We start from the raw sequence: 27,729 nt of genomic DNA on the forward strand, positions 1-27,729 counted from the left end.
TTCCCCAAGCCCTTTCAGCATTATTCACTCTTAAATATGAATCATGGAGTTACCTAATTTCTCAGTGCTGACATCAGACCTGCCCTGTGCAAAAATAACCAGTGTAAGCAGAGGAAACCAACCCCATCTTCACCTCCTCCTCAAAGAAACTGTGGTTAGGCCTGGGAAGACAAATTCTTTTTTAATGTCATGAAGAGAATTGCACAGGGAAAAATTTTTGATTATTATTATTATTCAAATTATGAGTGATAACATTGTAATGATTATTATTCAATCATGAAAATTATTATTATTCTTGATTATTATTCATATTTATTCTAATAGCATTCTGGGTGCATAACACCATTGCATCACATGGGAAAAAGAATTTGCTTTTGTAACTGACCTTTGCCAAACCTCTCTAAAAGAATTACATAGACCCACCATAAGTTAACTTCATCTCAGGACTACAGGGGAGGAAAAAACACAACACTTTGAATGTAGGACTTGAAACAAGCAAGAAGATTTGCTTGTTTTAGTTGCTCCTTCTACCCGGCTTTGGCTGCTGATAAAGGGAGACAGAGTTAAGGGAGGCAATTCCCATCAGAGGCAATGTGCTCCATAGGTCTGTAAGGGCTCTGCTTTTCAGGAGTGGGTAAAGGAGGTATATTCCCAAATCCCTCATGGGACCTCCACCATCTTGGGGGTGCATGGTGGGTGGAAAAACTCTGAACAGAATTTCTCCCCCGTGCTTCCTCTGTAGTCCCATTGGTTTTACACTGAGGAATGTGATGAATCAGTGCAAACAAATATGTGAATAAACAAGCTTGGATATGCTTTACAAGTGCTTCTCTGGCTTGCTACTCTTATGAGTCATTGTTCAATGCCATGGACTAAAGAACAGTAAAAATAGCACAATGAATGGCCTCGTGTGCGTGTTTCCCATCTTTTTTTGGGCTGTGATCTCACTGCCTGTAAAGTTATTCAACTATGGCATGCAGATATTAAAATATATAAAAATAGTAGTAAATACATAATGGTCATAACCAGAACAAAGCTACAGGGGGATGTGGGACATCTTGACAGGAAGCCTGAGTTTGCTAATCACCCATCAAAATGTATTTTCTGTGATAAACCTGACAGAAATGGTCAACCTCCAGTTTCTGCAGGCTTTCCTACAGTGAGAAAGAAGGATGAAATAATGAAATAAAATTTCCTCCTGTCTCTTCACATTAATGCCCACCACTGAGCACCTTCTACTGTCTTTGTCCTTCATTTGACCACTGGAAGGTAGCCTATGTCATTTGCTGAAGGAAGGGGAGGCAAAATAGGAGTAGGAGCTTATTTCACTGATTTTATACCTATTTCTGCATCCACTATATCAACTCTATTGTTGCACCTCCCCTTGGTGGTGAGTTTCAGGTCTCCGGTGCTCTCCTGTCTCCATATCCTTGGATTTCTTGGCAGTCACCTCTGAGGCAGCACTCACTTGTGCCTTGTCTTGCTTAGCACCATGGCATCTAATTGTGCGGGGAATCAAAGTTTAATTTCAGTAGTTTGATTTAAGGTATATAAATGAGACATAAAACCTCCTGGCCATTGACTGGCTTTCATAAGTAATTGTGGGTGATTATTGCAATCTCCTGGGAGTTCTGCATTGAGTCCTAGCCCTGTTTGTATTGATTAGGTCACCAACTGGAGTGAAACCTGATCTACAGCCCCTCTCTTCCAGAACAGTGTTAGAACACTTGGGGAAAGCAGGGTGTGGGGAGCTCACATTGCCTCTGTTCAGAGATAGCTACTGCAGTATCTAAATGTATTTATCTAAAGCTTGCTTCAGACTGACTATTTGAGAAGAAAAGCAGGAGAGACAGAAAGGACTGTGCTTGCACTAGATGTGCCCCTTCTCTATTTGGGGTTTAGAATCACTGGCAGTTTTTATACCCATTTTGCAAAACCAGAAGGATCTTGGACTGGGATTTTTGAATTTATTTAGGCATATCTTTTTGTGTTTCACCATAGTGCTTGATATCAGTTTAATTTCTGTGTGAATGTTGCCTCTAGACCTATTTATACACCTCAGTCTAAATCTGAGTAACATTTCCAAAAGCACCTGAGACATGTAGACTGATGTGTGCTCACTTTGCAAATGACTGGAGCAGTTTCAAATCTTAGCATTACCTTGCTGCCCTGCTTAAAGTGTCTGTCCATACAACAGAGATGCTGGGCCAGGAAGGGTGGTTCAGCATCTTGAGAGAGGGTTCAGAAGCTTCAATTAAATTGTTAAACTCTTGATCTAATGGTGCTCATGTGGACTTGTGGCCTGACTCCAGCTGCTGGCATGGCAATGCCTTGGGTAGGGACAACCTGCTGATCTCCCAGCTGTTCATAAATCAGGTCAGCACCTCTGGGGGAAAAATATCCTCTCTGTTACCATGTGTATATTACATCTGATCAGATGTGCTAGTGGATGGGAGGGTGTTACAGAATGTGGCAGAATGCAGGCCTGTGTGTCCCTCCCTAAGGCAGCTCCTTTGAGAACACTACTGTAAATGAATGGAACCCTTCAGGAAGGGGTGCCTGTGCTGCAGAGCTCACACTTTATACTCTTCCTTCCTCTTTTAGGTGTCGAATTTCAGTATAAATAATTGAAAACTGCATTTTTAAGTGTCAGTAGAACAAAGACTCTGTAAGCTGCTTAATTGTCAGAAATAAGTAGTTGAGCTTTTTGCCTTTTTTGGAAAAAACTCATGAAAAATGTTGGGTTTTCTCTTAGACATTTGTACTAGTTCATGATTTAAAATCATAGAAGTGGCCTTTTGTTTTGCAGGGTTAATGTTTCTGCATTCAACTTTAGATTGCTTCAGACTGACTTTAGATGAAATGTAAGCTGTCCTCTCCCCTTTGTTTGCAGGAACACCACCAAATATACATGTGAAAGAAATGGTACAGCTTTGGTGGAAATAAAAATGTATTTTATTCCTGTAAGATGTGGTCCTAGATATGGCCACTGCTGGCTCTGGTCATTTTGTGCCAGAAGAGCTGAATCTTTTCATGCGGAGCTGTTGACAAAACTCCAGTGAGTTTGTCAAAAGCAGCCCTGCCAGTTTATTGTTGTATTGATCTACCAGGCACGCTGAAGCCAGTGGGAGATGCAGGTCTTTTTCTGCTGGGGTAAATGGCCTCAATGAGTTTTAGAAGCCAGGAGATTTTGGGAGCCACTACAGTGTCCCAGCATTGCAGCTCATTGAATCACAGACATTCTCGACTTAAGCGGCATTCTATTCTATAGCCTCATCTTTTCAAGATGATTTGACTTATTTGCATTTGCAAATTAGGCAGCCTTCAGATAAACAGCATTTGTAGGTGAAAAAAAAAAACAGAGGAGGAAGAAGAGAATAATTCTGAAAATGTGTTGCTTGCTGAATGTATCATACCTCAAAAGAATGCTTCTTTTAAATGGGAGAGTGGGATCCAAATTCCTTTATTTGTGTTACTACTCACATTTTGGGTTAGTGGCACTGCAGGCATTTTGAAGAATTACATTTAATTTTTCCCTGTTTCTGCTGTCAGTTTTATTTGTGCTGATGTATAAAAATACCTGGCCTGTTTTTCCCTGTTGTCAACAGGCCATTCTTCTCACTAAGCTCAGTGTGCCTGCAAGGTGAGAGGGGGTCAGAAACACCACAGGAGAACATGCATGCTCACTGCTGTTTGTACTAATTTTTTTAAAAAATCACTTATCTCTTTTAGCTGACAAAGGACACTTGCAGGGTCCTGCACTCACTCCTTAGGAAACCAGCTCACAGGGAGGGACTGGAGGTGCATGGAGGAAGAATGTTTGGTTATCTCAGCAGTGCCAGCCTGATTGTGGACCAGCATTTCTGGTATGGGCAAAAAACTGCTGTTGTGACCTGTGTCATGGGAGTTAAATGATGAGTGAAAATTCAAAGAGAATGGGACAAACCCCTCAGTCTTGGAGATGCTTTGTGTGAAGGCAGCGATCAGCTGCAGAACCAAAGCCTCCAGGAATTCATTGCAGAACAAGATTCAAGCTTTGCTCTTACCCTGAATCATCTGAGCCAGTAATTGCAGTGGCAGGAGCACCAGAGCTTTCAGATATGCAAGACTAAACACTGGATGTGGTCAGAACCTGAAAGTGTGGTAATTTCTCATTAGACCCACGCACTGACATTTTACAAAAGAGAGAAAAATCTACAGAAAAACAAATGAGCACAGTTTCACTTTTCCCCCTCTAGGCTTCAAGCTGAGATAATTAAGCAAAGGGACACCAGGAGGCATGTGATGGTGATGGTGTTTGTTCTAGCCAGGTGTTGTCAGCCACAGTGCTCAGACCCTCAGGCCATCAGCCACTGTTGTGTTGTTATTGCTGCACATTTCTGGGGCTGTGACAGGCAGCATCAACCAGAATATTCTGAATTAGCATCTCTCATCCTTGGGGTACCCCTTTTCCCTCCTGTGATGTGCATTGCTCTGGGCTGAAAGGACAATGCTGCTGGACAGCCCCCAGATATTCTCCAGGATTTTTGATCACGTCCATTTGTTGCCGATGCAAAAACCTGGGAGAACTGGGTATATGAAAAGTGTGACTTATTTTTAAGGGGATTTTTTTTCTGAAAGTAACAGGCCCTAGAGATTTGCTCCAGCTTTGGACTGTCACCTGCTTGTGTCACCCTCAGAAGCCTGTTGGGAGCCACTGTGCTTGGGCCAGTTGTGAGGCACCTACAGGGGTCTGTGCCAGGGGTGGTTTCAGGCAGAATGCATTGCCCTTGTTGAGCTGGACAAGAACTTGAAACTCAGAGTCATGTATCAAGGACAGGTAATTCAGGAGGCAGCCCTCCTGACACCCTACAAAGTTCAGGTCCTGATCTAGTGAAAGGCAGGAGCAGTTTAATCTGCTGCAGGGGCAGTGAGCACAGGCCTAATGACATTGCAGTCATGATTTTGCCCTCACTTTAAATATGCATAACTGTTAACTCACCATGAGGCAAATAAAGGATCTCCAGAGACCTAAAGGTACTTCTGTCTCAGGTGATAGTTCAGTGAGCAGTGGTGCTCGCTACTCTCTGGTACTTACTCTTTTTTGTTTCAAAACCTTGGTTATTTTTCCTTTGTTTGTTTGTTCTTCAAATCACAAACAAATCTAATGGCAGGATGCCCAGGCTGTAAAAACACATGGCTGTTAACACATTTCATCCAAAAGATTGTAGTTTCTCAGCAGCTCATATTTATCAAATTTTAAGATTACTGTATGTTGTTATCCAGTTTTCTTTCAGAAATATTAAGCCCCAAATCCTGATTGATAAATTATTTTGGAACTTGTATCATCTGCCCTTCTCACATACATCATCTCTCCTCTAAAGGAGCATCTGATGCTGTAAAATATTTTTTGTAGCTACTGATTAAAACAGCATCAACCAAACCAATAAAACTGGAGTAGCTTGTTCCTTACTATGAACTTCCAGTGACCAATTTCTGCTATGGAATTTGCCCTTTGCACAGTGTATGGGACATAGAGGGTTTGCCCTTCTTATTTCACATTAACACCTTCCTACGGATGTGATTTTAAGAAGAGCAAACCAGCATGAAAATCTTAACTGCCTGCAAACTGTCTGACATCCTTCTCTATTGATATTGCTATTCATTAAAAACAAATAAAAAAGAATGCAAGAGAAGAGAGCTGTTTAATAAATGAAACTGTTAGAATTCTGAGGATGATTCATCTCACCTTACTCAGGTACAAAATTCATTGAACTGATCAGGATCCTTTTTTTAAACAACAGCAACTAGATTTTCTAGTTCTTTTGAATACAGGTGAAATGAATTTCACTAAAGACTTCAGTACATCTGGAAGTTAAATTCCAGGTTCATCATAGCTCTTTGAATCAAATTCTACATCATGAAGATATCAGGATCAAGGTTTTCTCCCTGATTTGTTTTATTTCTATATTTTAAATTATAAATAAAGCAGATTTTTAGGAATTTAGTGGAAGGTTCTAGCAGACCTTAGATTGGCAAGGACTAGGTAAATGACCAAAGATATATTATAAGTAAATATATAAAATGAGTCAACAGTTTTATCACATGGTTCATGTCTCCAGGTGTGTGGAGTTTTGTGTGAGGATAGATTCATAAATACAAATATTTATTTTAGGTTATTTATTTCTATTCCTTCTCTTTCTCTTTTAGCTCCATGGTGGAGTTATATTAATAAGATAAATATTAGAATGTTAATTTGGTGTCTTAGCATATTGTTTTGGTTTTAATGGAGTAGATGGTCTTGTTTAGAATGATATGTGTTAATGCTCTCAGTGTTACTTAACAGGAATAAGAATTCCTATGGCCACCCTAATTTTAGTGATTGTTGGTTGTTCAAAGTGCCCAGTTGACATCCCAAGGAGCCTTTGTGCTTATCTGCAGAGCAGGAGCCATTGACATGGGTGCAGCAGGGCTTTCCATGCCCTGGGAGCAGCTACACTGAGGTGGGAAGGGAGCACAGAGGAACGTGTGAGAGAAACATCAGCAGGCACCCTGATGTTTGGGATGGTTGCAAGGTTTTTTGGGAGTTAGGAGAATAAAACTGCATAAGCCCTTTCCCTGACTATGATTCTGGAAGATGTTTCTCCCCACACGCTTCCCACTCCCTTCTCAGAATTAATTCCTCTGTGAAAAGGCCACATACACGAGCAGTTTCAGTACCACTGGCAGGTAATGGTTATAATTCTTGCTGGGAAGCACAGAGAGTGCTGCAGTATCGCAGAGACCACAGTGTGGCAACTGTGGACTTTTCAGAAACAACTCCTGTCTGTGGGAGCAGGGCAGCTGCTGCTGCTGCTGCTGCACGGCTCAATTCCCACAGCAGGCAAATGTCTGCAGTAGTCCTGGAGGGGGCAAGAGAAAATGTCTCCTTTGGTTTTGAATTTCCTTGGAAGGGGAAAAGGGTTCTTTTGTTTTCTGGGTGGTTTGGGATTTTTTGGTTTTGGTTTTGGTTTATTTTTGTTTGTTTTTGGGGTTTGTTGTTGTTGTTGTTTTGCTGTTGTTGTTGTTGTTGTCGTCTATCACAAATTTGCTGCTGCTTTATTTAATATGTTTGAGCAACAACCCTGTTTGTACTTTGCAGTCGCACCAGAGATAGCAGTGAGCAGAATTCAATGCCTTGTATTAAGGATGGCCAATGAATATTTATGATAGACCTAGGGAGCCAGTAATAAAAATGAAATCGGCATGATGCCACTAGATCCAAATCTTTGATCTCTGTTTTAAGAGAAAATACAATAAAGCAGGGGATAATGGACTCATTATAATGGAATGGTTAGTTATGGTTACTTAGGGCAGCGTGAATAGGTGGCATTACATAAACTGCTCTAGTCCAAGATTTACGATCCAGAAATGTGTTTCAGGCACTGAGTTTCTACAGAAAACATCAGTTTATGATATTGTTCTGGTTTGGTTGGTCCAAGCACAAAGAATTAAAGATACATCCCTTTCAGATCGAGGATGGGGCATGCTCTTGCCTTACTAGGAACAGCAAAAGCCCTAAGAACCAGCAAGGCCCTTCTCCTCAACCTCTTTCTGTGCTTCTGCTCCTCATCCATCACCCTGTGAGCAGACAGAGGGAGGGCTGGGCATTGCACAGGGGTGGAAATTAGATTCCACTCCCTGCCCAGGCTGTCTTACCAGATCCCAGCTGTGAGGGGACACTTGGGGTCGCCAGGAGAGAGGGGACAGCTGCCGGTTTGGCATCAGCAGGAGCACACAGGGGTGGTGGCTGGAGATGTGTGCCACAGCTGGGTGCACCCACCTCCACCAGGAGCAGGGAGAATCTCCTGCAGAGTACTGAGACAGCTCCTGGGAAGCCTAATGAAGGAGCTGCTATTTGACAGGGATGGGGAGCAGGAGCAAGTGAGCTATTTTTCTTTTTAATGGTTGCAATTACTTGCTTAACACCCCTGCCACACCAAGCAAGACACAGAGGAGGGCTGATTCCAGGCTGTGGATGAAAGCTGATCCCAAGGTCTCTGTCTAGCCAGGCAGGAGGAGGAAATGGAAACTCACTGTTTTCTGATTCGTTTCAAACTGATGTAATTTCTAAGGGACTTCATCACTAATGACATCTGGCAAAGGAGTAGTCTGTAATGTGGCCCATCTCCCCCTTTTCAAGAAAAAGAAAATATATGCTATATTGAACTTTGGAAAACAGCTATTAAGCAACCACAGTAACTGCTTCTGATAGGGTTCTTTTTTTTTTTTGGTCTGATGAGGATTTTACCCAGCATGTTTGGCCTTGGAGGAGTGCCTGGATGGTATTGCCAGCTGGAATTGTCAGAGCTGCTTTGTCTTCTGTCCCAGGAAAACAGAAGCCTGGCGGGCAGTCACTCTCGCTCTTATTTCATATCCCTGCTTAGTCAGAGTTGCCAGCCCCAAGCACTGAAAACCCTGAGTCAGGCCACAAACAAATCACGAGATTTGGCTTGAAAATCAGGAGATTTTTTAATTACAAATAGTTTATTTGGGATTTCTCTGAGTCTTTAGAGTGTCTGTTCTTCCAATTCTACTGTACAAATCCCAGAGTTTGAATTATGCTTTGCTGAATTATGCATGTGTTTATTTACTGAAATAAAAGCCAGGTTAATTTATGGTTACCTGACCTCTGCAGTTTGTGGGGAAAAGAGCAGAATACTCAGAGCTCACATTAGGGGATGCTTTCTACTGCCAGGGGTGCCAGCAAGAGGCAGTGCTGGCCCTCAGCTGGGGCACAGGGAAATGTGCTCATCAGGGTGGGGCTGGTGTTGGTAACTCCAGGTACAGAGCTGTCACTGGGTGTTGGGAACAGGGCCTTGTCACTCTGAAAATTCCTTTTGGCAGACTTGTCCAAAACATTTTGTCTCCATTTACTGAGCAGTTACACCAGCAAAATCTTCTTATATTCCTTTTTCCTGCAAGCTTTTTACCTTTACCCCTGACTTATTTTTTACTACTTTTCTCCTTTCCTGCAAAAAACTTGATTTTTTGACTCCTTAGCTGTCTACAGTAGCATTTGTGTCCTATTAGCCCTCCATCCAGTAGGGCTGGATACCAGTCTGCCTGTCTCTGCTGCAAAAGAAATTTAGATAACCTTAACTCTCAGGTCTTTCAGTTTTAAGACTCCTTACTGCTTCCAGAGGAACAAGAAGCTTCCCTTGAACCAGGTGTTTTCTCAGCTGTGACCAGTTAGAGGTTCCCAGCTCTAAGGTTCCTCCCAGGCTGCTCCACTGGGTGCAGTTCAGCATTTTAAGAAACCAAACTCGTCTAAATATACAAATATTTGACTGTGGCTCTCTAAAAATGAAAACCTTTGCATTTAAACAAATGCTGGAAGCCCTGCACATCGTCGGGAAGTTCTGCTTTCACAGTTTTTTCAAAGGGGCTAAAAAATGTTCCTGGAGAACAGACTGTGCAGCCTGAGTATCTTAATTTTGCAAGGAGACCCACATTAACTAGGTTGCTTTTGTGAGGCAGAGGATGTTAACAGTGGTAATTCACTGCTAGCAATAAAGTCTGAGCTGGTCAGTAAATTCACCCAGGATGGCACAGAGGATTGTTCTGGTTATATGTCACAGTCTTTATTAAATTTGCCCTGGTTGTTGCTGGCACTTTGTTGTAGTTATGATAATTCTCACAATAAAACCAACCATAAGGGCTTAGAAAGGGCTGTTTGAAAAATTGAAGTTGAACCATTTCTTCTTTTCCTTCATATTTAAGTATTCTTACAGCAAATAACATCATGCATGGGAAAACCTCAGATTTTATTGTTTGAGTTTGAATTTTTGTTTTGTGTGGGGAAATGTTTTCATGAAGGAAAAAACCCAAACAACCCAAACTATCAGTCAGAGCAGCAAGTTTAGGAGATTACTTGGGGCTGGGGTGTGCTTATACAGAAAGGAATAATTTGTACTGCAGAAATCTGGGCAAAGTGGCACCTCTTTGTGCCCGTGCAGGGCATCAGGTGAGAGCAGTGCTGGCTGGGTGTGGGCACAGGGCTGGGAGGTGGCAGCTGAGCTGGCTCCTCCTGGAGTCCCACCTGATGCTCAGCCAGGCTGCTGAGAAGGGTTTGCTATCCCCAGTGTGGTCTGCAGGGAGCCACTTGACTTAGATGAAGATGTTTATATAAAGATATTATTTCCATACATGCAATACTGAAAGAGCTTATTTTAACTCAGTAGAAAATTCTAGCACACTGGGTACTCTAAATGCACGTTTTTAATTCCCTTTTTAAAGAAAAAAAAAAAGTAAAAAAAACCCCAAGAAGTCAACTATTTGATATATACTTTAATTCATCGTGTATTTTACCTATTTTTAAACTATAAACAATTTGAAACTAAAGAAACAATTCCTTTGTCTTTTTAAACTATCCCTTTAAACTATCTCTTTCCTATTTTTGCATGTGCTTTTTTCTTTTTCTTTATTTTTCCCTCTGATTTTTAGCTGAAGAAAGACTTTATTTGGGAGCAGGAAAAGAAATGTTGCTGGAATAATGTTTTCTTTTGATCTACCCCAGAGTTTATGGCTTCTGTGTCTTAAGTTCAGTACTTTGATCACTATCTGTCTGTTTTGCTGCTAAGTCCTATGCAGTGTGATGTTCCTACTGAGCCAGCTGGGGCTCTGCCCCCTGCAAGAGCCATGAGGTAGTAAAATCAGAGTAAATTAAAAGAGTTTTCTCAAGCCTCTTCTGCACGATTCTCAACTCTTCATTTCAGAGCTGAAAAGTGGCTGCTTTCTTGCTCCTGCCACTGCCGTGCCTGTCCAGCTCCATCTTCCAGCAGGGGCCTCCAGAGCCACAGGAGGTGGCAAAGCAGCACCAGGCAGCTGCAGCCCTGCACAAAGGGGCCCTTTCACACACGTTCCTGCTAGGAGTGCACATGTGCAGCTAAAACAAGTTCCACTGCCCATCTGACTTGAGCAACAGCCACCCTGGGGAAGCTGTCTTTTTTTTTTTCTTTTTTCCTGAGATTGGTCAACAGATATATTGCCCTAATGCTTGTTTCTGACTCGGTGAGTGCTGTGTTTAGGCCCAGAGCTTTGGCAATTCTAGATTATTTTGTGGTGAGGAGGGTTGCTGAAGGACAAGGGAGGGGAACTGAGGTTCCACCTGCCAGGCTACTCGAGCACAGCTGTGCCTCTTGCCCTGAGCTTGCTGCACAGGGAGGTACCACCACCCTGGGCACGTGTCAGTGCGGCACAGGGTACTTTTAAAGTAGCACAAGCTCACTCCCATTTTGGGCTCCTCTCCAGGGGACTGAGTGACTCACCTTGAAAGAAGGTCTCTCTGAAAGTAGAAGCAGGACTTTGTGTATGACAGTGCAGAACCTCGCAGGTTGGCAGGGCGCCCGTCTTCTCCTCCTAAATCAAGGAGTGTGCTCCTGGGCTTTGTGAATGAAAGATTTGTTGGGGGGAAAAAATGGGATGAAGTCTTAAAAAAATTAATTTATTAAGCTTGGCTTACTGTGTAAACTCTTGTTCTGAAGTTGGCTTCTATTGGAAAAAAACATGCTTTTAGAAATTTGCTGCAATGTTGGCATACACGAAAGAAGACGCTTCTTGAGTTGTACAGACTCCAGAGACTCTTCCTGTTGTGTTGGCCAACTTGATTTGCAGTGCCTGTTCTCCTGAAGGTGGATTTCTGGGTCAAGGTGGCTCCAAAAATCTGCAACCCAAGGGGGTGATCCAACAAAAGACAAATCTTCTATGGAGCACCCTCCCCTACAAACCTGCCTGTGGCACACAGGCACTACTGCCCAGGGTGGCTCAGGTGGCTACCAGCTTCTGAGGCAGCCAGATGGATGCTGGTTAGGAGACCTAGGGCACGTGTCAACCTCACGCTCCTGTGATCCGTGGCTGTCATGCCTGTGGAAATGTTTATATCCATCATACCTGGGGATGCAACCCTGCAGACAGTGACACTGGGATGGGAGCCCCTTGCCTGGAGGGCATGTGGCTTTGGCACGGGGAGGAGCACGTTTTATCCCCAGCAGCAACTGCATATCCATTGTCAAATACCACCTGCCTTGTTTGCAGAAAATCCCTCCGGATGACACTGGAGGCATTTCAAAGCCCACCTGGACGCGTTCCTTTGTCACCAAGGCGGGGGGGGGGTTGGACTGGACGAGCTCCAGAGGTCCCTTCCAGCCCTAACAATCCCGGGCCTGTGTGAGTGATCAGCGTGGTGGTGACAGGAGAGGCCGGTGCCCAGCCCTCCGCACAGGTGCTAGGAGGCTGATTTGGGTGAGAGCCGCGGCAGCAGGAGGGGGCAGAGCGGTTTCCCGGGGGTGCCCCAGCGGTGCCCAGCGGGGCAGGCGCTGTGCCGGGGGGATGCGGGCGAGTACAAGGCGCCGGCTCCCACCTTTCTTTCCAAGTGGCCCCCGCGCTGTAATCGCCTTTGCCCGGGCAGCGATTTAATGAGCTGTTTGTGCATGTGACCGCGGCGCATGTGAGCGGAGCCGCCGGGGGAGGTGCGGGCGCTGTTATGTAATGGGCGCAGTGTCTGCTCCGTGCGGCGGCCCCGAGCCCGCGGGGAGCGCGGCCCCGAGCCCGCGGGGAGCGCGGCCCCGAGCCCGCGGGGAGCGCGGCCCCGAGCCCGCGGGGAGCGCGGCCCCGAGCCCGCGGGGAGCGCGGCCCCGAGCCCGCGGGGAGCGCGGCCCCGAGCCCGCGGGGAGCGCGGCCCCGAGCCCGCGGGGAGCGCGGCCCCGAGCCCGCGGGGAGCGCGGCCCCGCCGGCAGGAGCGCAGGAGCGGCTCCCGAGCTGCCTGCGGGGCTGCATTGGCACGGAGCGCGCATCCCCGGAGCCGCCAGCCACGCCTTATGTAACGCGCCGGGGGACGAAGGGGGCCCCCGCTGCTTCCCCTCGGCCGCAAGAGCACGGAACGCGGGTTTATTTATTAACCTGCTCCTCTCCCGCTTTGCCGCCGCCTGAGAAGGGGTTCCTCAGGCAGCAGAGGCGCCTCGCCGGTTTGGGGATGCGGGATTTGGTAGAGGGTGCTGGAGTGCAGGCACTGAGGTTTGGGCGTGCAGGTGGCCTGCGAGGAGTTCCCATAAATTATTTTGTGTGTGACTCCGCGGTGGCATTGCACGGGGGTGCCTGTGTGAAGCTGCAGATGTTCTTACCATCAACCCCTTACCTTTTATCTAGTTCTCTGAAAAAAAAAAAAAAACCAACAAAAAACCAAAACCCAACAAAAAACCAAACAAACCCAAAAAACAAGGTCCTGTGAGGGAAAAAACAAACAAACAAACAAACAAACATGAAATTTGGAGCATTTCTGGGGCAGCTTTAAATTTCAGTAACAATTTTTATTGATAACCAGCTGAGGAGCAAATTGACATAACAGATCTGACAGATAGAAAAGAGCTTCCCCCATCCCCACCCTGCAGCATTCACCATTTCTCCAAAGTACCATTTGAAATCCCATCCTTCCTCCTCCAATGGAAGCTAATGTTCATTGTCTTGCCCTTGAAAAGAACAATAGTGCTACCCAGGAGCTGTGGAGAAACCAAACCCTCTGAAATGTTGAGCTGTATTAAATCTCCCCTACTTTCTAAGGGCTGGAATATACTGCTTACAGGCAGTCTGATTGCATGGCAGTCAAAACATTTTCCTCCTAAACATTTCCCCTGCCACCACTACAGTAAGAAAATAGCTGTTTATAAAGCTGTGCTTGCAACAAACTCCGGTGCTGTTTCATAAGATCAGGCGTACTGGTTGTGCATCTGGGGAATATTCAACTAATATTCAAATAATACCACTTTATATGATACAGATTCCATTATCCTGTATTTATTGTATTTCCAAGAGGAAGTTATTGTTGGAGTTGTTTTTGTATTAATAAGCATCACAAAAGGGTGTTTTGTTTTGGTGGATATAGGGTTTTTGTCTTCCCTTCTGTTGCTTTTCCTCTATTCTTTCACTTCACCTCTCTATATACAGCAGACTCATGTTTAAATATACATTGTTATGTATAGTTACATAACTCTGTCTTGCAAGTGCTGAAAAATGATCCCTGGCTTTATCTTCTATTTTTTAAAATTAACAGGTTTTGTGTATAACCTAGCACAGTCAAAAGACAGAGGGAGGCATGCTGCTAGTACATAAGGATAGTTTCCCACAAATCAGAACAAAAATAATAGAAATTAAACCCCAACAAATATCAGATGCTGTGCTTTTGCTAGCCAGTGAGTCTTAAAACCAAAGAGTATAAATGTGTATGCTAACGAGTGGATACTGAGTTGATTTAATGAGTTGGTGATGCAGTTGGTGAGTGCTCATTATCATCAGAGAATTTAACTTGCTGCAGCAACTCAGAAAATAAATTAGTACAGCTCAGACTGGACTGTGTTGTGAGCAAAATGAGAACTTCTCCTCTCTGCAGCTTTAGCAGTCTTTGGTTTTTCCTGCTTCGTATCAGTCATGCTGAGCTGTGGTTCAGGTCGTTTAACCATCCATTGCTCATCTTTCCAAGGATGGGTATGGAAGTGGTGCCAGACCCTGCCTCTCATGAGCAGAGGGAGTGCCCAAACAGGTAAACAGATTCAGAGGTCTTGACAGCTGGAGATTAACAACAGGCCTTCTCTCAGAATAAAGGGCCATTCTTCTCCCAAGAGGTGGAGAGGGAATATTAGGACTCTGGTTATCATCTAACAGACATTACAGGAGATAAAGGAGCTCCAAAGGTGTGGAAAGCTCTGACTACAGCTTGAGCAGGTCAGGTTGCTTATGAACAAAAGCATGCCAGGAGTCCTGCTGGACTCTGCCAGTGCTGAAAGTGTTTGACGGGTTGAATGGAATCACCTTATTCAGGTACCCCTTATGGGAAGAAAACAGCAAAACTCTTCCCGTTCTGTAGCCTACATTTTATGGGGCTTCATTCCTTAAATGCCAATGTGCCCTCAGAGCTGTGGGTTGCTAGATACTGCAGAAGCACAGCACATAAATAATGACATTTGTTTTATTTTGGAGTTGTTAGGAAATCAGTGTCCCCGTAGGGTATAAATACAGTAGAAGAGGGTTTGTGTGTTTGTGCTTCAAGACGAAAGTTCTTTATTCTTGAAATATACAGTTGCAGAGAAAACTGTATATTTTAAAAAAAAGCTGATTTTTTTTTTCCCTCCTTGGTGCAGAGTTTTAGAATCTGGTTCTGATTGCTCGGGCTTTGCTGCTATTGCCTGATTTTTACATGGTGCTGAAACTCAGAGATGTATGCAGTGAAACTTTAAAACTCTGTTGAGTTTTGGAAATGTTCACCTGTTTAAAAAAAAAAAAAAAAAAGAAAGAAAGCCAGCCTACAGAGAGTTTTAAAAATAGCCCAAGTCCTCGTGGAATTCAATTACAGATGCCTACCAGCTGCTTCCCCTGCCCAGGACCTGCATTTCTAGTTTCTCTGTTCCTCTGGATGTTCCTTGCAGGGGAACAGCCCGTGTGACATGACTGATGAACAGAGAGATTGGAGAGAGAGGTGCTGGGGTATGGCCCCCTGCCATCCTTCCATCCCACCTGCTGCTCGGGCTGTCCTTTCATAGTCACGATTGGAGCTGTGCGATTGTTGTACAATGTGGATGCCGGCTGTGCGGCCACTGCTGCGACTGGCACTTTATTCTCATGCTATGTGCAATGACTTTTTCAAAAGCTTTTTATTTAGCCCCTGTAGCACTGTGTCTTACAAAAAAAAAAAAAACATTATAAGAATCCTGTCTTCTTGGATCTGTATTCTGTCTGAGTTCACAGGCACACATTAGGTCCCCCATTTGCTAAAACACCGAAGTGCAGACCCTGAGCTAAACTGCAGGCTTCATTTCTCCTGGAAATATATGCAGATTGTAGATTTGCCCATAAGTGCCCATGCTGGATTCTCCCATAATATGGACCTTGCCCTTAAGGAGTTGTTTCCAAACTTGTGGTGGAGGATCAAAATAAAAAATAATAATAATAATAATAATAAAAAAGGCAAAACACAAAAACTCTGCTCACTTATTAAATTACATGGACTTGTCTTTTGTTGAGTATCATCTTTTTTTTGGTCTGGTTGCAGATGATTCAGCTGTCCATTTGCAGGAGAACATTTTCCAGCAACGTAGTTTGGATGTAATACTCTTTCTGGTATTGTCCTGTTTTCCCCTCATAGGCTTTCTGTGTGTGCCCATCTGTGTGTGGCAGTGACAGGAGCTTTCCACCCAGTCTGGCTGTCTGCAGGATCTCACTGGTTCTGTGCTGCCTTGCTCTCTTGGGTATGGTTTGACTCTTTGATTGGGAAGAATATGGTTTGAGGGTTTGTGGCAGAAATTCATTTACTAATTCATAGGGGAGAGAAGTGGGGGAGGAGAGGAAAGGGAAGGGAAATAATTCTTTGGTACAGAACAACAATCCTCCAAGGACATAGTTACAATATTTCTTGTTAAAGTACAATGTGTTTGTTTTCAAATCCTGTAGAAAATGCAGTGATTCTGTGGCTTAGGCTGTTGCCTGCTTAGCACACAGCTCTGCTGCAGATACAGCTGTTCTGAGCTGAGCAATCCCTGCTTGATGTCTGGTCCCACTGATTTCACGAGACAATTCTTATTCACAGGTCTTCACATAATATGACATGGCTGCCTGAGAGCTGGAGACATGAATGCCTTGTTTGATTTGAGATTTCTCAGTGATTTTTAATTTTGGTGCAGAGATCCCAGCAGAACTGATTTTAATTAAGAACCTGATCCATAGCTCTTAGATTTAATGATGGGATGTACCTGCTTAGAGTGTGCAGTGCTGCCCTGCCTTAGGGATTTCTAGGCTAGCTCCAAATTAACCCATTTCATAAATTAGTTTCACAAGCAGAATTTTGCAGCTTCCCTTTCTGGTGCTGGCTTGTTTTGTTTCCTGAGGTTCCTCTCCATAGTGATGCATGGATGCACCCACAGCCTCTTATGAGCTGAGGTCAGATTTGGTGTTAAAATCAAGCAGTTCTTTGCTGTTTGATATGTAGATTCATTTTTTTCATCCTAAGATTTTAAGTTAGGATAAAGGTCAATGCTTCCAACTTTTATTTTTAAAGGAGGCTGATACCTGTGTGATATAAGTGATGAAGCTGATGTCTGGGAAGCAGAAGTGCACACAGCAAGTCACTGGAACTGACAGATTTCAAAGGGGTGTAGCTGGTTGTGTAAGCCACTAGCTTGGATGGTTTGATGTAATGCTGTTTCCAGACACTGTGGGGATTACATGTGCCAGTGCTGGGTGTTGCCAGACAGTAACCACAGCAATTCACCCTCAACATAATTACCACCTACAGCAAGGCTAGCAGCTTTTAAATGAGGAGGAGTGGGATTCTTTATCCAGGAAAACACCAAGGACTTTATGTCTTTCCGTAAATCCACTTAATTTCTTCATTAGAAAGGCAAGGAATAGTGACAAACCTCAGCCAACACTGTGCATAATAAAGTATTTGTTTAAATACTCCCTTTGATATTAAACTGTAGCACAGCAGAATCCAGAAAAATCAGGCGGCTTTTCTTGCAGCTCATACAGCATTAGCAGTGGTTTTGGATATGCAGCACAGCACTGTTACATGGGAGGCTTTAATGTGCATTTTGAGCACTTAGTTTCCCTCTCTCTGGATACTAAAATTAATAATATTGTAAGTATAGCTCCAGCCACTTACATACCTCTTTTGGATGGTTGATTGCTTAAAATATGCAGCAACATTGTTAGAGGGGAAAATGCCAAGTTAAAAATTCGTATTTAATTCTTTACTTCCTTTTCTTGCCTACTTTACTAATTCATCTCATTAGTAGATTAAGAAACAAGTTGTCTTGCAACTGCAGAGGTTGTTTTTGTGTGGATGTGGGGGGATTGTATCCTTCATGGACTGCAGACATGCAAAAAAAGATGCTAGGGATTTGGTTGTTTTGCTGTGCTGGTAGGAGTAACAGATCAGGGGAATGTAAGGTGGCTTCCTTGGCACCTGATCCAAATCCCATTAAAGCCAGTAAAAAGATTTCTAATGTTATTAGAGCCATGATGGGATCACTCCAGCTGCACTTTCCTCATGCCCTTGCTGCTAGCATTGCCTGCTCAGAGTTCCCAGTGGGATCAGTGATAACAAGCAGGAGCTTTTGCACCCTTGCTCTGTAGGAAACTGGTGTTTACTGGTTTAAAGGTTTCCCAGTCATTGCACCTGCTCCTGACCATTACAAAACTCGTGTAGCTGCAGTAGGAATGCTGATGGGGAGAGCTGCAGGGGGACCTGAGCACCCACAGTGCTCTCAAACCAAGCCAAGTGGGCTCTTGGTGCTGTTACTTAAAAATCTGCCTACCTGGTTTGCAGATAGAATCAATTACTTTGCCATTTATGTAATCTGCATTATTCCTTCTTGTAACTATGGGCACAAAGCCTGATATTGAAAACGTGGTCTCTTATGGCACAGGTCTAGGGTTTCAGTCATTTGGATGAGCCCCTTTTGATTTGTGCCATGAAGGCTGAAAAATGGTTCTGTGCTGGCAACAACTCAGGGTACCTTCAGTGCAAAATTAATGCCAGTGTAGGGGAATGCACCCACTGCCAAAAAATATTTGACAGAGCATGAAAGAAGTCCAGTTTGCTCTGCTAGGTATGTCTGCAAAATGCTGGAGGGGTACCTGCTGTTTGCTTATGAAACATTGCAGGTATGCACAGCTGTGCTCAGCTGAGTCTTAGGAGCTGAATGCCTCTCTCTGCATCCCACATCAGCTCCAACTTCTTGATTGCTCCTCAGCCTGTAACTTGCAGCTCTCCCAGCACAGTGTTCTGCTGTCCTGCCTCATGGAAGGGTTTGGCCATCACAGCTTTGCAATAAATACATCTATAATCTTGTTGTTGAAGCATCTTAATTAATGTCGTAAGAGCTGGCTCTTGAGCACTGCTTTTGAGCCATGTGAGCTCCTGGCTGTGGAATACTTGAAATGATCATAAATCTCCTTGAGATGGATTTTTCATCCCCTGAAACATAACCCCAGCCTCACTTGCACCTAAACTTCTTTTGTATGTAATTTAATACCAGCAGCAGGAGAAAGCATCTTGAGTGATTTCCTGTGAACCTTTGCTCGAGGTGAAGGTGGAGCCAGATGCATTCACTGCCTGAAAAATGGTTGGCTGTTGGATTAATAGATCAGATAGTTTGGTGTGAGGGAGTGAATCTCTTTTGCCACTATTAGAATGGTATGAAGCAGATTTTCTTTTCTCATTGAGGCTGTCTGTGTGACAGGTGCAGTGGTAGTTAGGCCAAGAGATGGGCTTGCATTTGTAAAGCTAAAAAATCTGTGGCCTCTCTCAAGGCTGAGGGCATTCAGTAGGCACACAGCTCACTGCCCAGCAGGCACAGTCAGCATCTCCCCACAAAGACCCCATGCTCTTGGAAGGATATGGGAATCATACATCTCATGTGAAAGCTCTGTCCTTCAATGCAATCAGTGTGGGTGATACCATAAACCCTGTGGTAGTACTTACAGAGTAACTTGTGCTGTTAAAGGGAAAATTTAAAATAATTGTGGGGTTTTTGACTCTGACTGCATTTCCCTATGCCTGTGCTGTGTTGGCTCAAGTTTGGAGTCCTAATTTAGGTAAAACTTCAGGCAGGAGGAGAATATTCTGAGGCACACTGCCTACTTGCAGGTAGTGCACACTCCCATTATCATCAGTGCTATGCAAGACCACAGCATCTTTCTGAAGCAGACTGTAAATTAAGGCCTGCAAGATCTGGCCGTGTCCCCTCAATCCTACTTTTGTCTTTTGCCTTAGGATAGAAGATTTATATTTGCATGTCACAAAGCAGATCATAATGGTTATCTCAGAGCTCATTGTTATTTTGCAGTGTTTTTATGAGGCTGGCAGCCTAATGCTGCAAAGTTGTTTGTAATGTTAAGCTTCTACACCTAAAGCAGTGAGGTATCCATGGTAACTGTCTTGCCTGTACACAGTCCCTCGGCAGCCTTTTCACACAGGTCAGAGCACGCACATTCCCAGAAACTGACTAAATTTAGTCCGCCTTAAACATCAGGTAATTTAAAAAAGGCACTGGCTCTGATATTTTTTTTTTCTTTTTTGGTTATAGAATTTGGTTTTAATTAGCCATTTGAACATTCTGCTAGTGAAAACAAAATAAAACACCTTTGCCACTGTAAATATGTCTGTTGCTCAGACCTATTCAAATTAAACCTGAGTCTTGTGCTAAAAATGTTAAGGGCTTTGCAGCAAGCAAATTCCAAATTAAAGTTTCTACTTAACACTGCAGAGCATCCTGCTGTGAGGTTTGCAATAGCATTTTTTATCTAGGTCCTCTGTCAGTACTTGGTATACTCAGTTTCCTTTGACTTCTCTCATAGTTGAGTCCAAGATTAGACTCCAAAAATTATCCTACTTCCTTCCCCATCTCCTTGTTGATTTGCAGAATACATGTTCATTAAGATGAGTTTCTGTTCTTGTGTATAATGATTTTTTGCAGTTGTCTGAGGTACTTATCTGCATATACCAAAGCCTGAGGAAAATTCTCTGCAGAACCAGCTGCCATGCTTGGAACTTTTTCATCTGCCAGCTTGCTCCCATCCTAAAGTTTTCCTGTCTAATTTTTTGGACATCATTTTGCTTCATCTTGGTTTGTTCTGTCAGTTCCAATGCTTTTGCTAAAGTGAATCATCAGGTGTGTTTCTGCTGGGAGTTTGGCTTGGTGACTCAAGTGTGGAGGAGAAGGAAAAGGCTCAACTTTTAACCAGATGCTTTCTTCCCAAGTGCTCACTTGCCCTTTCCCAGTGTCCTCCAGAGCTACTTTGTTAAACAAGAGGTAGGATTGCCAGACTAACTGAGGGGCAAAAGCTACAAATCAAGTGTCACATGGATTATAATGTGTCCTTGGAACAGCCAGGGGATAGGGAGGAAAAAGGCAAATTCAGAGGGGACAAGGAGGAAGAAAAAAGATGGAGGACAGCAAAGAAGGAGAGACAAAATCCAGATCCTCTCCTGGTCTCCTGCATCATCCCTTCTGCACTATATAAATCTGTCAGGCTTTTGGCTGAGTCTCAGCAGCTCATGGTGCCACAGTTAGAATACTAATGCTTGCTTCTACTTATGAGGAGTTTTAGGCCAGAGAGGGACATTAAGTGTGTAGGTGGAGGCATCAAGTGACACTCAGTCCTCTGCAGTAAAAAAAGCCATTTCATCATCAAGTGGACCCACAGGGAGACAGAAAGGCACTAATATGTATAGGAAACCAATTTATGAAACAAAGCCTTTGCAGAGTGGTAATTAATTAAAGGAACTAAATAATGGTGATGTTCTGGTCAGTGTTATTTAGGGCTAAATGAGAGATCTGGTGTTCATAGGCTGTCATCAGAGCTGAGAAGGCTGATGCTGGGGCTGTCTCTGCCATGCAGAGACATTCTTTGGTGCCTCAGAGGATAAGGTACTTTGGACTTGGTTAGTACAAACCAGAAGAGTTTTCTGTGGGAGTGAGAAGGAGAATTTAGAGTCACTTGGCTGAGCAAATGAGTGTGTGTCCCCAAGTCCTCACCAGCAGAATGTCTCCCTGGGGAAGGGAGCCTGGAGCTTCTCTCTAAGAAGTTGCCTTTTGTTCAAAAGCTGAAGTTTTCTTCCATTGTTTTTTGTATAAACCAATAGTATTTTGCTAAGGATATTTATCAGATAGACAAAATGCAGATCTTTTTCACGTTAGGATCTTGGTAACGTTTTTTCTTGCTACGGGAGTTCTGTGTTTAGCCTGTTGGAGTCAGGGTTCCAGCTGATATTTTGGATCACTCTAGTGCTCTCCATGTCTTCTCATCAAAGATTTCATAGAAGCTGTTTTTCTCTTGAACTTACATTGGGTTGCACTGGATTTTGGATCCAATACAAATAGACTTGGTACACTTCATATTCTCTTTTAAACACATGTGGATTGCTGAAGAGGGTCAAACCAGAGGATTAAGAGTGTTTCTTGCTGTGTGGCCATCACCAGATGCTTCAGAAGGTCTAAGAACCCCCACTGCAGGCAGACTTCAAGTTTTCTATTCTTCCTGAAATCTTAGGATAATCCTTAACAGTAAGATCATAAATCTGTGGGCCCTAAAGCAAGAGATTTTGTCTTCTTTCCCATAGTTGTTTTTTTAACATTTGCTATTGTAACTGGTTTTACTTGTTGTCTATAGAAATGCCCAAATCCTTTTCTGAGTCTTGCTGAATTCTTGGCCTTGGTGACTTCCCATGGCCATGTAATTATGTGTGGGCTAACAATTCCTTCTTTATCACTTTTTCATTGAACCTCTTCACATTTCATTGGGGGCTGCTTTTTGAGTGGGAGAAGAGACAGGAATTCCCAACCTCCCCATCTCCACCCCGTTAAAGCTTTGCTGTGCTTTTGCCGTGTTTTTTTCTGAGGTGAGCAATCTAAATCTGTAATGCCAGAGTTTTTCCATACCTTTGTGTGCTCCCAGTACTTCTCTGACCCTTCTAGGAAATGACAACCTGTTGAAAACACAGCTCTTAGATGAAACTGTGTCACTGATTCAACTTAGGGCACTAATTTTGTCTGTATCATTTCTCACCCTGCTCCATATTTTCACAAGATTTTTTTGCTGCATTCAGAGCAGAGGATTTTACCAATAATCAGAATACCCTAAGCAGTCCGTTCTGTAGCCTCTAAAACTGTTGGTGGATTTTGTTTTGTGTTCATTAAAAGCACTGACTTGGTGCCATGCCTGTGCAGTTTAATTCCCAGTTACTGGAACTGTAAAATTCTTCTTGGTTTTCATAATGCTGTTGAGCCCTGATGTTGGGATGTTGTGTGGCATTTATGAAAGAGATGTCAGGAGTGGGAATATCAGCACCCTTGAAACACAGTAGAAAAAAATTGCTGTTCCAGGACTTCCAGAGCAGGTTTCCTGCTGGCTCCCAGTCAATCTGTGCTGTACTTAACACCTCTAAAGAAGCCCATGACATTGTATTTCCATAGCTACATGCTGTGCATGTAGGAACATTCCGGTGATAATATATTTCTCCTTAGAAGCAATAGACATTTAGGCATTATAATGGCAACAGCTTCATAATAAATATATGCTAAAATCTGGTATGATGAAACAGCTAATGCACATGTGCTGCACTCTTATCTGGGACATAAATAACTCCACAATTTTAGCAAATATTAAATATAAAGGGGCAATTTAATATTATGGGTGAACAGCTTGCATATTAAATTTTATATAAACATGAATCTGTCTATTAGTAGTGGGAATTTGAAAAGCTGAGACAGGTTTGTGAAAATGTGACTTCATCTCCCCCTTGTCTGTACCTTTGAACAGCTGATTTAATTTCAAGCAAATTTTGGTCATTTTTTCAATCAGTTATGGAGTGGCTTCAATGTTTCAGATTTTTTTCTGTTTAACATAGAAGATAACTTTTTCCTGATCTTGGGAAATCTGGCATTTAGAAATTGTTGCTCCTGAAATAAGATGACACCTAAAAAACTATTGGGCTCTGGTGTGACAGCCAATATATCTCTGACAGTTATTAAAAACAAAATGCTACTCTCTTAATACAATGTCTCAGTTTCATGCAGCAGCTTTGGCTAATAGAAGTAGTTTATGAACCTTCTACTGCAGTGCTGGACAGAGTCAGAATTATTTCCATGGCAGCCTTCAAAGGATGTTATTGGATTTATTTGTTTGAACTGATGAAATTTTAGACTCCAAGAGTGAAAAGCTAATATTGGCCTCTAATTTAAAAGGGAGGATTTTGAACTGCTTTGGAAAAAGAGAGGTTTTTCCTAGCAAAAGTTGCCTTCAAAAATCAGAATGTCTGTCTGTTGTTTGGAAGAGAAGCTCTGTCATTAAAAGTTCAGATATGCCAGGAAAGACCAGCTCCATCACCAAGTCACTGTAGGTTTGTGAATCAGGGGGTAAAGTCCAGGATAATCCCTGAATGAGCCTGGAGAGGTGCTTAGCCTGCTCACTTAAGAATGACATTATTGGGAGGTGGGGTAGCCTGGCCCAGCCCAGGGTCTGAGCCAGGAGTTGGTTCCTCATTGCTGGGGAATAAACCTCCCAAAGGCTTTTTTCCAGCCTACTGAGGAGCTCAGCACCAGGGATGTGGCAGAGCCCAGCTGTTCTCTGTGGCAGCCCAGCCTTTGCTAGGGCAGGAACAAGAGCTCAAGTGGGGAATGGTATTGTTTTAATCACAAGATGATCCAGTTCTCCCACTTGATCAAGGGGTCCTTTCCTTCTGGTAAGGCTTTATCTCCTAATCCTGCATTGCCATTATTTCTTAGCTACTTGGGAGTGGATTTGCTGTTTGAGGAAGAGGAGGTGTGGCTCCTTGTGGTGACAACCAAGTGTTAGCAGCTATGTCCTTGCTGAGAGTCAGCAGCAAGGATCTGACAAAAATCAACAAATCTACCAGAGGAGTTGCTTAATATTTTTTTGATATTTGCCATCTCTGGCAATCAAAGTCCATCCACATATTTTAGGGTTTTTTTCCTTTTCTTTCTTTTTTTTGTTATGGCACTCTGGCTCTGGCCACACAGGTTTCACATTTCCAAGTACTATTCCTAGGACCAGGAGCAGTAGAAATTAGCATAGTGGTGGGGTGATCGGTTTTGTTCTGGACTTCTTATTTAATGTAGACTGGAATTCTTATACAAGCACAAAATTTTAGGTGCTGGACTTCAGGTACCAGTTATTATCCTGATACCATCCTGAAAAGGATTATGCAGTTGGGAGAGTTGACATGAATAGAAAATTCTGGATCAAATTTACTGGAAATTTATTCAAGCTGCTACTACTATTACTACTACTACTTTTTTTTTTTTTTTTAACTGGGGAACATGAATTATAAATATTTTCAAATTATCCCTGTCAAAATGGATAGCTAATAAAGCGCTAGACTTGTAGTGTTTTCTAACTTTGCTCTACTTTTCTGTTTGTCTGAAATGCCACCTAATTTCACAGATGTAGTGAAAGCAGTGCAGGAGCTGGCTTTGTTCCAGGTGGGAATTGTTCTCCTCTGCTTAGAAAAGGAAGAGGATGTTTTGTTTTCCCTGCTGTGCTGTGCAGCCCAGAGCGAAGGGACAATCTGCCCATCACTGCAGTCACCACTTAGGGCATCTCCTGCTGTATCCTTACCACACCCACATTATTTTTTGGAGCAGATTTGTGCTGGTTTTCCAGCAAGGTGGATACTAAGACAATGTTTCCACACACCACTGATAATGATTTAAATATTTCTGCTGCCCTGAACTGCTACAAGTTTGATTCCCTTCTGCTGTTCCCATTTTGCTGTGTGGATGGAAGCTGCTGGAATATGTTTTGACCAGCTGTTTTCCTTTGCACTAGCCACAAGTATTTGGAGGCTGACACAAACACATATACACACCTGTTTGGTTTTTTTTCCCTTTAATGCCTGAAATCCAAGAAATCAGCAACAATTTGGTATCTGTTTCCATCTAAGAATGCAAGAGGCGTTTCCCAGAAGTGTCAGGTGTGTTGATCATTTTGTCAGGCTGGCTCTCAGGGCACTCTGGATACAGGTTTGCTGATCATTGTCCAAAGCACATCTTTAAATCATGGAAAGACAGAATCTGGCAGTTCCGTGTGTTGAATACAGTGGTGTTCTGAGGTGAGTGGCACTGAAGGAAAAAATGGTTGCTTTTGACTCAGTCTTGGGATTGTTTTGAGACACTTCATAAGCCCCTTGATTATTTTGCAAGAATGCTGAAAATTAGTTTCTTTTATAATCACTTTTTAAAAAAAATAATATAGACATATAGAGCACTTCTAACTGAATAATTCATATTACTGTGAACATTTCTGTTGGTTGAAGAAAGGACACGGTTTAACATCATGTACACAGTAAAACTAGAAACTGTTAAGAACCAATGAGAAGTACTCATTTAGTATTATATTAGTACTACCCAAAAATCATGTCAAATCCAAAGAAAAGCCTATCACCTGGGTTGCAAAATAATTCTGATAACCTGCTTTAGAAAGTGCGTAAGTTCCTTCAAAGGTAAGCAGTGACAGAAGTACAAATTCTGACTTTCTGAAATGTCATCAACAGTCTTCAGGGTGACCTCATTGTGGCCTTCCAGTGCCTGAAGGGAGCCCACAGGAAGGATGGAGAACGACTCTTTACAGGGGCCTGGAGTGACAGGACAGGGGGAATGGCTTCACACTGATAGAGAGCAGGTTTAGATTGGATATGAGGAAGAAATTATTTCCCTGTGAGGGTGGTGAGGCCCTGGCATAGGGTGCCCAGAGAAGCTGTGGCTGCCCCATCCCTGGCAGTGTCCAAGGCCACGTTGGACGGGGCTCTGAGCAACCTGGGATAGGAGAAGCTGTCCCTGCCCATGGCAGGGGGTGGGACTGGATGACCTTTAAGGTCCCTTTCAACCCAAACCAGGCTATTGTTCTATGATTTTGTGATCTTTATTAGTAGTCAAGGGAGAAGTCAAGAAGTCAGTGGAACTGGTGGCAGGTAAAAATGAGCAGAAAACTGAAATACAGAAGTGGCTCCTGAGCTAACTTGAAAACTCTGAGCCAACAGGTGAAGATTCTGCTGTATCTGATCCAAACCAGGGCAGGCATTGCATCTGCTGAGCATCCCTTAGCTAGTAAATCAGGTGTCTGTAATGCGCTGGCTTTGAAATTCAACATAATAACAATATGGAAAAAGAGAATAATGTCATGAAATTGGTGTTTGGCCGCTTTATTATTTTCCATTGCTGCCTGTTACAAATTGCTCATAAAACGTCAGAGCACGGTAGTGCTCATAAGTATGCATCTGGAAATTAAGTGTCTGTTTTGGTAAATAAACATTAGGGCACTTAGGGGTAATTTTTTTTTTCCTTGCAGAGTATGAGGAGTTCGACACAGAAATCCTGTTAAAAATAATGGGATTTGTGTGCATAACTCCCTGTGCATCACTTTGAAAGTTTACCCCCTGCAGCATAAGAGTTAGATAATTTTAGTCTTTGAAAATTGTGCTTCTCAGATCTGGTCTTTTCCTACAGTCTGTTATTGATGGTGCACTCATAAATGCTTCTGAATAATTGTGATCAAATCTTACATTGTTTTCCTTCTGTGGTGGAGAACTTGAGTTATTGTGTATCTCAGTGCTTTGTCTTGTAATGGAGAAAGTCTGAAAGGAAAAATTACAAAGGTGCAAACATGACCTGGTTTGTAAGTGCACAGTTTATATGCACAAGTGACAGATATAAACAATAATATTTGCCCACAGGAAAGACTTGTTCTCTCTCTATATAAATACATATATACATATCCAGAGATGTGATATTTGAGCAAAAAAATCCCCATTCTGCAGCTACCAATACTTTATGGCCTAATAGAAAAATTATATAATTACAAAATCAAACTGTGTTTTTCAAAGTGTTTTCTTCTCAGTCTTAAGTATAAATGTCCCAACGCTGTGGTTTTCACTAACCCAAACAATTTTTCTCTCCTGCTGTATTCCTAGTGGAGCCACTTTTTAGAGTTACTGCCAAAAAAATCTTTCTCTTAATATGATGCTTTCCTGAATTTCTTCAGGGTGCAGAATTGGGCAGTTATCAGGCAAAACCTGTGGGGTTTTTTTGTGATGTATCCAGTATTCATTTCCCTATCCATATTGAAAATGGACTGGCAATAGCAGTTATTTTGCAATAGTTTGGCACTTAAGCTTCCAGCTTTCTATGGAACCTGAAACTGCAA

At 43.0% G+C, this 27,729-nt stretch overlaps 1 protein-coding gene across 1 annotated transcript in view; it reads left to right on the top strand.

Annotated features, from left to right (window-relative positions):
• ITPR2 (inositol 1,4,5-trisphosphate receptor type 2) overlaps window positions 1-27,729 on the top strand; it is a 243,390-nt gene that overhangs the window by 130,894 nt on the left and 84,767 nt on the right. The window lies entirely within an intron of this gene.

The sequence above is a fragment of the Molothrus ater genome, chromosome 5, assembly GCF_012460135.2.
Source record: "Molothrus ater isolate BHLD 08-10-18 breed brown headed cowbird chromosome 5, BPBGC_Mater_1.1, whole genome shotgun sequence".
NCBI lineage: Eukaryota > Metazoa > Chordata > Aves > Passeriformes > Icteridae > Molothrus > Molothrus ater.